Raw genomic sequence first — 13,354 nt, 5'->3', positions numbered from 1 at the left:
CAATAAGAAAAACAAAATGCTCCTATTGACGACAGGTGCTTTTCAAAGTGCGTCACACCGCTAGGAAAAAATCCAGCTGAAAAATGCATGGAACTTTAGAGAGCCTTTCGCAAGTGTGAGCCCCAGGAATGTGCTTTACTCAGCTGAGCTCAGGGCAAGGCTGTTTGCTTTCACCTTTTTACACTGCTTCTCTTTCCTAGTGTCACTGTAGTCCCCCAGTCTGTGCTGGTGCAAGCAGGTCCACAAGGGCACAGAATCACAGAACAGATTGGGTTGGAAGGGACCTACAGGGTCATCTAGACCAGCACCCCTGCAACAAGCAGCGACATCTTTAGCTGGATCAGATTACTGAGAACCCTGTCCAGTCTGACCCTGAATGTTACCATCTGTAGCGTGCACTATAATTCTGATTTCCTTCTTTGTGCTCCGCATCCTCTGCCATCTGCTCTTGGACTCTTCCTGATGTTTTTATGTTGCAAAACTCCTTGAGACAGGATGTTTTCCTTTTTATTTGTTAAGGATCTAGTGTAGAGTAATGATAAACAGGAATCTGGGGTTATGATGGATGTCATAACAAAATACAGCAAGTTGCTGTATTTTCCTGGCATTGTGGAATGTGTCAGTTGCTCAGGTGTGTAGGACTGGTGCGGACAAGGAGGAGAGAGCCAAATATCAGCTAATATTTAAGAGTGGGAATGATACTAAAACTAATAACTTTTTATGATTTTGCATCCAGATGTCCCCCTCTTTTCAATTAAGAAAAGTCAAGATCTGTAAATTTGGATTAAAGGACTCCTGGAGAACCAAAGGGTGAAAAGAGTTTGGTTTCCATCTATTACGCCAAGGTGAAAGACTGGGATTGCATGAAAATTTGCCTTCATTCAAACCTGGTAAGCACTTAAAGGTGTACTTCTGCCTTTGTCTTCCTCCCCACCTCAAATTCAGAAGATGTGGGAGGCCAAATGATCAGGCATGGGTCAGGCTGCCCTACGAAACTCTTCTAAACTAGGCAGGCTCTACTCCACTCCAAGGATTAGAAGGGTTCTAGAGTAAAATAGAACTTTGTTTGGTAACATATTTCAGCTTTCTGTGTAGAGAAAAATCCCCTTTTCTTTAGAGAGCTGCTTAGTGACTGTATAGTCCTGTTCAAAGGCACCCAGAGCTGCAGATTAGATTTGCAGAACCATGAGTAGCTAGTACTCAGTGCAAAAGGCATAGCCCAAGAAGAAGAAAAGGACAAATTTTACCTTAAAATCAGCTGAAATATTAAGCTACAGTTGTGGAAATTTGTGAGGAGAGAACAGCTTAGGTCCTCAGAAGACCAGAATGGGGTGGTTTCTTTGAAGGAATATAGCTCAAGATCTCCACTGACAAATGTGCAATGACATCTCTTTCTTGGCCCCTTTTTATGAAAATTGAGTTGTAAAAGCTTAATTTATGGAGTTCACCTTTACAAGTCTAACACATTTTGAAGTCATTTGCTTCAGATGATAGAAATTTTATGAGACACTAGGGAGCAGAATGGAGTATCATGATTTACATTTTATGTTCCACCCATTAACACATGCTTTATCATCCTGGACAAACAGGAAAAATTATTGAACCTGTTACATTAATTAGGCATGCATTCAGAAAAAAAAATAGCTCTAGGGATATCAAGTGGACAAGATAATCCACTTCAAAATTTCTTTTACAGCTTTTTTTGGTAACAAATATTTTTTTTTAACAAGTAACATGGCTTATAAGGGGACCTCAGATTTACAAATGTACCTTGGACAGATCTAAGTTTCAATAGATTGTTGAAATTTAGTTACATGAGGAAATATGATTTGCATGTATAAGTTTTGTTCATAAAATGTGTGTACAAATTTTGAGCTTCCCGCTGAAAATGTGCATTTTCAGTTTCAGTGTCACTGCCTGAAGGAACACTGAGAAAACCAAAAGCTATGCTTGAATGAATTGGCAGTGAAATTTAAGACTGGCAGTCCTAAGACATGTATCTTTACTAAGTTTAATTTAAAACAGAAGCTGTATACAGAAAAGAAGAGTGGGGGAGATAGGTTCAGTGGTAAACAAAACTCTGTAGGCATGGGTTGATTCCATTTAACTGTAAGTGCTTGTTTGAGTGGTCCACTACTAAAGACACCATTTTGCTGTGTTTTCTGATCAATGCCGGGAAAGTCACTGTAAATTAGTCAGCCACCTTTAAGTCAAAATCACCTTTGAAATTTTCCAGTCATCTGCCTGTCTATTAAATGTAGACAGAATCTGAAGCAAATGAGCTGGTAACTTAGGCACCTTATGGATACTCCAAAATCAGAGGAATTAACCCAACTTACATGGGTGTCATAACAAACCTGGAGAAGAAATTTGTTTTTCTGTTTCCTAGATTCAAAAGCAAACAGAAAGCATAAATTCAATCAATTACCACCTTCTAAAAATCTTTCAGCTTCTCTTTTTAAGCCTCAACCCTTTGTTCATCTCTGTAATATGCAAGTTTACATTACAGTCTGTGATGAAACAAGTGGGAGTCATATTAGGCACTGCCCTTCTACTTTGATTTCTAGTCAAATGCCTGCTAATAAAAAAAAGGTCTGGGAAAGAGCCAAATGAGAGAAAAATTCTGAAAAATGTCATAAGTATATTTCTACACTCTTTTTAAAAGGTATGTCAAGTTCTGGTGAAACGCAGATTTTTCCATTAACATTAAATCATTTTTCTCAAAAAATAAAATCTTTCAAGGAATCTATATTTTAATAAAATATGTGGAAGGAGATTAGATACCGATATTTTGGAATTGATTTATTTCCACTGGATTGAACTAAAAATCGGGTATGACATACATCATATGCTTCTTCCAAAGAATTAGCCATTTCTTCCAAACTGAGAACTAAAACAATTATTGTGCTTTGCCTAAAAAACAGGAAGAAATATTTCTGAATCCTGTCTGAACAGTACTTTCTGTCACTTTAAACAATAGATCAACTCGTCCATTGAGCTACTTTCAGGCAACCATTTCTGTTCTTAAAGCTCAGCAGCTGCATTTCAAATCTTGCCATGTTTCTATCCTCTCACCTTCATGCCTGCAGTGGCAGTGCTCTCACCTTCTTGATAAGCAATAACAAGTTTCTTTCCCTGCACGTTTTGCCAGCCAGGTAAATTCAGCATAGAGCACATGAGCTGGCAATAGTTCAGCAGTTTTTCTTGATATATCCACAGCAACATTTTGGTTTAAAGCCAGCATTGATTCCGGATTGCTTCATTTCTAACGTGCTATCATCAGCTTGTGTAAGTGTATTTGCTGATTAGAAGCATATGAAGTGTGGGAGCTGGTAGATCCAGCTGAAAGAATTCCTCAGGCCCTGTCCAGGCTCTTTTTGCTTCTTCCTTTGTGTTTCTGCCTTGGAGCCACAGAGAGCAGAGGCCCAGCGCGTGCAAGGGTACAATCCAGTGTTTGTCCCAGTTGCTCTTTCAGAGCAGAACCTGTTTCTCAGTTAAAGAATTTCATGACCAGTGAATAGGCATCAAGGCTGCTCTTCCGCTCCAACAGAAGAGCAGAATATCTCAAGAAACTGGAACTTGAATTTCCAGTTTTAAGAGCCAGATGAGTGATTGCTGTAGCAAAGAAAGGAAATGCATAATGTAGCAAGATGTCCCTTTTACAGCTACTGTTTTCACATGGAAAATAGCCCTCAGCTGCTACAAAATGGGGAGCAAATTACATTCCTTTTTGTTTTGGAATTCAAAAACAGACAGAGTTATCCTCTTGCTTCAAAATTTGTTACTGGTTCATTTCTCCTTGAGTCATCTCTTGCATCTGTGCCGGCTAAGGATAAACTGCTGCTGTTCTGATTTGGTTGAAATTACATTTAAACTGCCAGAGGCTGTAGCAAACCAAATGGATCAGGTTTGTATTTCACTTATCCCCAGGCAACCCTAGTGGGTTCAGCAGGTTCACAGGGAAGTGATTAAAAATCAAATTCAATCTGTGTCTTTTTTACAGGGTTATGTGCAATCTGTCACACATGCTTCTCTATTTTCACACAGTTACTCTTTGTATTACACTTCTGCATCACATTCATTTCAGTTTAGCCACAAACACCAGCTGAGAGGGAGAATTCTCTAAGGAATTTGTTGTTCACTCTCTCCTGATATGATCTATACCATGCTCAGGTTGAATGTTTCTTTAGATATGTCCTCCTTGCCTCTAAGAAGTGTAAACAAGTTTTTATTCAGATACTCCTGGAACTGGTTAAGAGAAAAGCCTGTAAACCAGCTACCCTGGGATGTGTTTAATAATTCATTAAAAATGCTTGTATTTATTTTCCAGTCATGTTGGAACAGCCATGTTCTTTGCCTTATTGGTCTAACAAGGGGAGTTTATCAGCTTTGTTTTCAAAAGACATAAATTTGGGCTGTATAGTTTGGAGAGATATTTTCTTAACCTTAAATAGGCGGAGAGCACAAGTCAGAAAAGTCAGAACCTCAAATGGCAAAAATAGATGAATTTTATAAGAATGATTTATAGTAGCCAAGGATTTGGCGCAGTTATCAGACAGTGTAGCACCATTTCATGCAAAGGATTGTTAGGCAACATACGAAGCAAGGAAATTTCAGTTATTCTTCTCTAAGGAGTGAGCATGCAGAGTTTCTTTTGAATCAAACAATCCCTATCATCAGGCTGAAAAATTAAGGCTTGACCTTGAGGGCAAGGCTGACAGCCTTGTTTGTTGAAATGCACCCTCAGCTTTGAAAATGTCCTCCCCTCATATGATGGATTTGATCCTTCACTGGAAAATCTTCTGCCAGAAAGATTGTTTGGGATTCCATGGGAGTTCATCTGAAACACATCCAAGATGGAGCTCAGAGTCTGTCCACACACACAGTGAGCTAAACTGTGCTACCTAGGGTGTGCTTAGAGGGCAAAATGAGCAGGCATCTTTTGTCCTGAAGGTGACTGTGCCAAATCCTTCATGTGCCATTTTCCTGTGTGTGAAGACAGGAATTTCAGGTGGTTTAAGGAAAAATGCTGCTTGTAGAAATGGTACATGGTGCAAGCATATTTGAAAGGGTTTTGAGGCAAAATATTCTTCCAAGAACAATTTTAGGTGGTTGGAATTCCCTTTTATAATCTAACAGAGACAAGCAGGTAGAATGAGTTGCTGAGAGATCTAAATCCAAATCTTCTACATCTTCCAGGGAGGACATGGCATTTTCACAGGATTTCACAGGATATTCTGAGGTGGAAGGGACCCAAAAGGATCATTGAATCCTAACTCTTAAGTGAATGGCCCATGTGCAGATTAAACCTGCAACCTTGGTATTATTAGTACCATGCTCTAAAAAACTGAGCTAATATCCTATATCTACAAGTAAATTAACTCCCCTTTAACCTGAACAAATTAATATTGAGAGAAAAAACATAAATAGCATTAGGATTTTTCTAGCTGTTTATTTAATAAGCTTTCTATAACTGTGACCCAGAGAAAATATCTTTTATATGCCATAAGATCAAGTACTACATGTATAGATTTTTGCCCATTCCAATGCTCTGAATACACAGAGAACACCCTGAAAGTGGCCAGTTTATTTAGATAATTTTAATATTTGTCATAAGATATGCTTGAATAAATACTACTATGAAACTATAATTAACAGTGAAGGGCTGCAAATTACCTGTTTTCAAAGTTGTCCCTGCAAATGTCCTTTCTAGGCAAGACACACATCTCTGGTCCATCATATTCTTTATTTTATACTATTCTTTTTAAATTCCATCACCTAATCCTGATACAAAGAAGGATATAAACTGATTGTAACTCAGTGTGTGAAAAGCAGTGCAGATTCTTCACTGCAACAGCATGCATGAGGCACTTACTTAAGTAGTATTGTGTTAAATTTATAGTAAGATTAAGTTGGTTTAATCAGGACTTTAAGTGACAGGATTAGATGCCTAAATGGCAAACCACAAAATTCCAATTTACTACATGTGGAAGATTGTGAAGTCTGTAAGAAGTTCAGACTTTCAGAAGAAATTTCTGGAAGTACCTTTGTCCTCTTGTGCATGGCAGTTGTGAAATGCTCCTGTTTAACTAACGACTTCAGCATGCTGGGATTTACCAGCAGGTAAATCTTGCTGGAGAACCAGTCTGAGGGTGTTCTGAGGGTGAGCCTGTCAAGACTGGTCTCATCCAAAATCTATCAGAAAAAGCTAAATGTTTTCAAAATATACATGAAGGTGATGTTTTCCCAACCCAATTACACCTAAGCTTAGTGGATGGATTGCTTGGGGGTGTAAGAGACCTGTTGGCAGCCCTTAATCTGATGGCCTAGGCTAAAACTTCTTTTCTTCATACTTTGCAGGAGAAGACTCCTATGGCTGAGGTGCAGAGTAGCAGCAGGGTGGTCTGAGGTGGCTGCCAGGAAGGGGTGAGGAGCTGGCTGTCACACCACGATGCTGCATTACTCTGTGCATATTTACTCCAATTTCGCCTTATCACTCCCTTCCTAGGCCCAACAACCCCAGCCAGAAAGGCAGCAAAACCCTTCTACCCTCCCTTTAGATTCATAAGGATCTGTTTCTCAGTGATTCTTCCATGGTCCCCTACACAAACAACTCCCAGAAACAGACTTGCAGACTATGTTCCAAATAAATGCTAAATATTTTCTGCAATGCTAATGCCTCATGTAGCCATTCTAGTCAAACTTCTTTTGCTAAATATCCTATTGTAAATTTCCAAATTTGCATCAGATTTTGTAGTCACTCATTTAAATGTTCCTCATAGCCTCCCTTCAAGGTTTAGTGAGGCTCTTCAGTGAATAGTCAAGAATATTTTTCAGCATTGTGTTCAATGCATTCACATAAAACAACTAAATTGTCTTTGATACTTCAGGGACAACATAATAATTTACTAGAAATATAATTTAAACAATATATCTCCAATATGATAATAATACCAGATTAATACTGACTATAAGTTATTTTAGAGCCATCTCCCAGAAGAAAATATTGATTATTGAATCAGTTCAATAATTATTGCCTATCTCATCTGACCTTTTATTTAACTGAGTATTCCAAAGCAATGGAAATGCTATTCAGAAATACAAAATTAAAATTGTTATATATACACAGATTTTAAATTAAATTTTATAACAAAAATACAGATGTTAATAGCATGAATAAATGCCAAAATTGTTCTGATAAGCTTTTATAAACAGAAGCAAAATATTATCTAGTTTTTATCTTACATTCTATAGGAACTGTATTCCCGGGTGGAATCTGTTCTATCCCAGAAACCTAGAGTCATAAGAAAATTGTTTAAGAGACTTGTCCTTCACCAGGAACTGTGCTCAGTCAGTAAAAACACACTGAAGATACAGAAGAGGTCACAATGAACCCTTAGACAAACTCCAGCAGGTTAGAGAGCTAAATATTTTACAACAACAGTACACTAGGGGGACAAGTTTTACTCTTTCTTCAATCCTGGGCATCTCCAAGGAATAAGTATTTCTAGCACTGCATGTAGTGGATCCTGCATGTAGCAGGCCAGATATCATTAGTCTTTGTCTTCTAAAATCTGAAACTAATTTAATACCTCAAAGTTATCTGACATATAATTTTTTTCCCTTCAGCTCAGACAGATGTTTCTCTGGCAGAGAACTGCCAGAGAAATTGTTTAAATTTAACAAATTAAATTTGAATGTGACAGGAAAGAAGAAATGAATGCTCATAATACTGAAATTGATAATTTCATATATCATTAAGCAGAACAGAATGAACACTCTTCTGCTAGCATAAATCTGCAGCATTTTCACCACATAAAATGGACCTGCTTCAGAACAAGTGCTATCCAGCCCCCAGCTTATTGTATATAGTACAACTAGGAAAATTGAGTTTCATGTAACACAGCATATTTAAATTCTGGTTTAAAAGGAAAGTTGATTATTTTGTTAAATAAACTTCCCTTACTTCTTTGAATAGGTAATAGAATTAAGTACCAAAGTGAATTAAACTTCTTCTCACTTAGATATTTTTTGCAGAGAATTAGAAAGAGTCAAGTGAGAACTCCTGGCTTGTCTGGTACTGCCTCTTGTCTTTTTCAAAAAATCACAGAAAGTGTCACTTTAATCTCCCCCTATACTTTTGTTTAATCTTTGGTGTGCTGGCAGTTCTAAAAGCCAATGTATCCTTAGGGCACACTGGAGGGGCTGTACTGCACGAGTGAGATTTTCAATAATCCAGCACCTGAATGTTCCTCTTCAATTGTAAACATAACGAATAAAAAACTGAATCTGGATTTTTTCACTGAGCTGTCATTCTCAATAGGATCTGTGCTGCAGTGGATATGCCTCTTAAATATGTCAGGTTTTAAAATTTGCTTCAAATTTAAATCTCCTTTGTGTCACTAATAAAATTATAGATAAAGAATTATAAAGAAAGAAAGATTATATTAAAAGGTGATTAGTATTCAACTTTCACCAGATAGTGTTCTTTATAAAGTATTTCTCCAGAGTGTCTCACCTGCACAGTTAATGGAAATCTTTCATGATGCTGTCTCAAAAAACTTATTTTGGAGTCTGAGGCTATTTGAGTTAAGAACTTCTTACTACAGCCTAACCTAAACTTTCCCTTCCTTAGTTCCAGGCCATTGTTCCATTTCAATTGTAAATATTTCCCTTCCTTCATTTAAGATAAACTTTTAAGGAAAACATCAAGCAAACACCAAAAAAAAAAAAAAAAAAAAAAAAAAAAAAAAAAAAAAATTAAATTATCTTCTTTCCTTCTTTAGAAGCAGTGAAATACCTCAGTGTATTTCAAATGCTTTTAATATTTGTACAAGAAAGCAATCCATGTGGAAAGTCATGACTGGAGAATTGTACATGTCATTTTAAAGGCTTCTATCCTGAGCAACTGAAAAATTCTCAGGGACAAAACTTTCTTCTAATCAGGTTTTCGAAGGAAAGTTCACACTGGTAGTTTGTGGAGAGACAATTCTGTCACATATGTTGCCCCAACTCTGACATTTTCATGTGACCACCAAATTAATATGAATGCAATACAGTTCAGAGTTTTTAAAATATTTAATCTAGTACCTGCTGGCATTTTGATTAAGGAAAGTTAAAAATTAAAATACCAATATTGCACATACTAATAAAATAATAGCAAATATTAGTTCTTGAAATATAGATGTAAATTGAGACTCATCAGTGGTCTGCTGTTTAGTGATACCCAAAAAGCCCTTTTCTGATGCTGAGATAATTATCAAATTTTATAGATGGTCTGAGAAAAACATGAAATCACTCCTGACCAATTTTGCAGATACCACAAAAATATTTAAATAATGCAATGAATGAACTGCTTAGTATAATTGAATAATTTCACAAGGAAGTCACAAACAAATCATTGGAATCACTGGATCAATATCTCTAAATGGGCAGTCTTATGCCTAGAAATGTTCTTGCAGCATGTGGATGGCCTTCCTGGGGAAGAGCAAATTTGGGTTCATGGCAGGCAGGCAACTTGGATATGAACTGCCATCATGATGCCATTTCCAAAACTGCTATTGAAACCCTTGGATAAATATAAAGGGGAATATTTTCCCTAGATAGAAAAGGCATACATTAGCTCTGTATTTGGTGCTGCAACTATGAAAATTCTGTCCAGCTCTCTTGCCCAAGACTGGACAGTTGATCTCGTTATCTGGACAGTTCTTTTTGTAATACATGTGTTGATAAATTAGAGAAAGCTCAGAGCAGGGTTGCACAAGCAATTGGAACATGAAAAACATAATACACTAACAAATTCATGAAGCTCAGTCTGATTCAAAGGGTTATGTGATGACAGCCTCTGCCAGGCAGTATCAAAACAAGAAATCAGAGTTAAAAGAGAGGGTGATAAAGCTAGACAAATAAAGGCTAAAAATGAGTCTTTGGGGAAAAAAAACCAAACCAAACTAAAACCAACAACAAAAACATCTTTGGTGGCAACTGGTTACAGAAAGATTTGTGGATTCATAGTGGATTCTCAATTCCCAGATTTTTTTTAAGTCAATTAATTTCCAGTGACATGGGAATTAATTCTTGAGGGCCTGTGCAACTTAATCTAAACTGGTCCCACTTTGAACAGGAGGTTGCACAAGATGACCTCCTGAGGTTCCTTCCAGGCTTAGAGCTGAACTTACTTTTTGATTCTATGGTTTCTGCTTTCTGGGAGATCTGACTGGATAACCCTTTCTGGCTTTTAGGTAAGTTTCTACTTGTTTGCAGTAGAAATAAGGTCAGAGATAACAGCAGCACTGTAGCTGCAGGGAGCACAGCTCAACAGAGCTAATTTATCTAGAGATCATTGTACCTCATCCTCCAGTAACCTGAGGCAGAACTGATTTGCTGTATTGCAGAACCAAGGTGTGCACATGTGCCAGTGGAATGCAGATGCTTCACTTGCTTGAGGTTAGCCTTTAGTTTTGATATTTGTTTGCCAATAACTAACTATGACTGATTCAAAGTCAAGCTAGCACTGGCACAGATCTGGGTACAGGAAATATTTTCACGCCTTCAGTTCCCATTAGAAAGGGAGGGATGAAACGGAGCACAGAAACAACATACCATTACCAGCACAGGGGAAGGCATGTTCCCTGCCCCATAAGAGAACTTACAGAGTTTATTAAAATAGAATGTGAAAGGGCTGTAATAAATAATAGGAGTGGAGAGGAACGGCAGTCAAACCCACACATCCAGCCAGTGATGAGCTGCTCAGCGAGGTATTTCTGATTCTCCTAACATCCACTTGAAGTAGTAGTGGTTTGTTTTATCAGTGTTTACTCAGTTACCAGCATTCTGTTGATTTCTGCAGTTCTTAATGCTACAGGGGAGGGAGGAGGAGGACTTAAGAATGAATGTAATACTCTTATACATTTTCTGTGGTAGTTTGTAAAGGACTATCCTGAATCAATGCAGACTTGAAAGCACTGTGTGGAAGAAAGCCAAGCACAGATTCACTGGTGGAGTAGGACAGGAAAGAAACACCTAAAGAAGATAAAAGAGAGCTTTAGAAGATAAAGGAGTGTAGTTTCTACACTATTTACTGTGCTTGCCTTTTTTATTTTCCTGTGTTTTTGTACAGCTTGTAATTTTTCTTTTTCATAAATTCTGCCTTTAATATTCTTGTATGGTTATTACACTGCACCCTGATGCTGTATTAACTTTAGTTTTGCATTTCAAATATTCATATTCAGCGAATACTTAGCTACCTGTTTGATGGATGATGGCTAATCTCAGTGCTTTTACTTTGAAATTTCTTTTCTTAAAACCATAATATTATAATCAGTGAATTCAAACAGCTCAGCTGAAGAAATCAAATATATTAGCTGATGGAGCCCAAATACTCAAAAGGGCACAGATGGTTATTAAAATATTTACTGCGTCCATATTGCTTGGCCCAAAAGTCTGCTCTTTGCACACTTGAAAATCAGTCTGCTAAAAGACGTTAAAAGCAAGTGAGGAAAACAAAACATTCAGCACCAAAGAGAATTCTTTCTTACAAGATAACAATGTGCATGCAAGGACCTAAATATGTGTCTCTGTGTCTTAGCCCCAGCTTTACACATGGACAGAAGCACGGGAGGAGAAGCAAATCAGATATCTGTTTCACTTGGATCACTTGACATTCATTTTTAAAATACAGCAGAAGAATTTGGAATCACTGTACACAGGTCTGACAAATATTTTTTAATTTATGTTTTTGCTCTAGAAAAGCCAGAAGATATTTACTGGTCCAGTGAGTCAGTGCTGCCTGAGGAGAATGATGGGGCCAGCAGCTAGAAGAGCAAGGAAACAGGTTCCCAATGTGCCGTACTGAGGTAAGACTACTTTTAATTTGCTTACGGGTTGTTGTTGTTTTTGCTGCAGTAGCAGCTGCTGAAAAGCACTGACCTGAACTGATGTTTCTGCAAGAAATCCAGGAAAACCATGTATATAATGTGCTTTCTATTGTTAAAGCTGACTTTACATGTCAGGGCTGTAAATGAGGTTCTTGAACTTACTTTGTGTGAAGGAAATCAGTAAAAAATTATTTTTGTTGAGAAGGGCATTAATAAAGTTACCAAAGAAAAGCCAAAAAGATACTAACTTTTGTGCATGTGTGGGAATGAGTAGTGTTAATGGAAGAAAACAAAAGGAAAAGATAAGAACTGTGTGGTTCTGTGAGCGTAAGGATAGAAAACCACCTGTCCATTTCAGTTTTCCAGGCTGACTGAAGTGTAAGAGCTCCAGAACCTGTTTCTGCAGCTCATATGGGGCAAACCAACTGGAAGACAGAGCAAGCTTTAAGTAAGACTCTGTTGTAGAAAAGATAGCAAGAGTTTTGCCTTTACTAGGGAGTAGGGGATCTTAATAACAGGAAGGGAAGAGCTGCATGGGGATGAAGTGAAAAGACACAATGTTGGGCAGTCCAACTCTGTGCCTCAGTTTCCCTTTTTTATAGTGGGTCGTTATTGCTGTTCTTTCTCCCAAGAGTACAGGTAGATAAGTGGTCATAGTAATGCACTATTTGGAGACTAAAAAAAGAGAAATTTGATAAGAATTAAGGATATGCCAGGGGATGACTGAATTTCCAAATTCAGATTTAATGAAAATCTCCTAGTAAACATATCAATCAAGACTTTAATGTTATGGAGGAGTCTGTGACTACGGACTGAAACTGGGTGCTCGGAGGGGAACATAAATATTTGTATTGTGGAAAGGACAATGTTCAGGGTATACTGTGTACTTATTTCTAAGTGCAGTCATCCTGTATCTCAAAAGAGTACAAAAAGCATGTGAGAATACACATGCTTCTTTGGCACACAAGCTATAACCTGCAGCCTCAACACAAGTTGAGCCAAGCAGTTATTTTTTTTAATCTCTGCTGGCACAAACACAGTTTTGCCCTCACCTCTTTGTCTCTCCTTTATGTTTGTCAAATTTATGGAGCTGTATCTCGCTGGACGCTGGCTGTTCCAGCAGCATCCACAGCAGGCCCTGCCTCACTTCCCTTCTTGCTCTCGCCTTGGACTCCCTGGCAAAAATGCAGGCAAAAGCACTCATTTTGTCCCCCTCCTTGGCCAGGCAGCCCGTTTATTTTAGATAATGCTGCTGCTTCAGATGAAGGAAACTGAGGGTGTCAAAGTGTTTCATAGTGCTTATGTCTTCATAAACACAAGATTTGCAGACTAGATACAAAGCAAATGGAAGGTAAAATCTTGAGCCATAGAAATAAGTGTTAAAATAATTACAAGTACAGGTTGTCATCTTTCTCCCCAAAACCTTAAGAATGACTGCTGTGCCCATGAGCTTGGCTACTTTTTTCTATCTACCCCAG

The 13,354-nt window shown here is 37.8% G+C and overlaps 1 long non-coding RNA gene across 1 annotated transcript in view; it reads left to right on the top strand.

Annotated features, from left to right (window-relative positions):
• The first annotated feature begins 824 nt into the window (after positions 1 to 824).
• The window catches only part of LOC137464513 (uncharacterized), a 65,586-nt gene continuing 53,056 nt past the window's right edge, over positions 825 to 13,354 (top strand). The window contains exons 1-2 of the long non-coding RNA XR_010994263.1: positions 825 to 890; positions 11,747 to 11,855. This is a non-coding gene — a long non-coding RNA (uncharacterized lncRNA). The remainder of the gene's footprint in view (positions 891 to 11,746; positions 11,856 to 13,354) is intronic.

The sequence above is a fragment of the Anomalospiza imberbis genome, chromosome Z (genome assembly GCF_031753505.1).
Source record: "Anomalospiza imberbis isolate Cuckoo-Finch-1a 21T00152 chromosome Z, ASM3175350v1, whole genome shotgun sequence".
In the NCBI taxonomy this organism is placed as follows: domain Eukaryota; kingdom Metazoa; phylum Chordata; class Aves; order Passeriformes; family Viduidae; genus Anomalospiza; species Anomalospiza imberbis.
The sequence above is the reverse complement of the archived record's forward strand: the minus strand, read 5'-3'. Positions and strand labels throughout refer to the sequence as shown.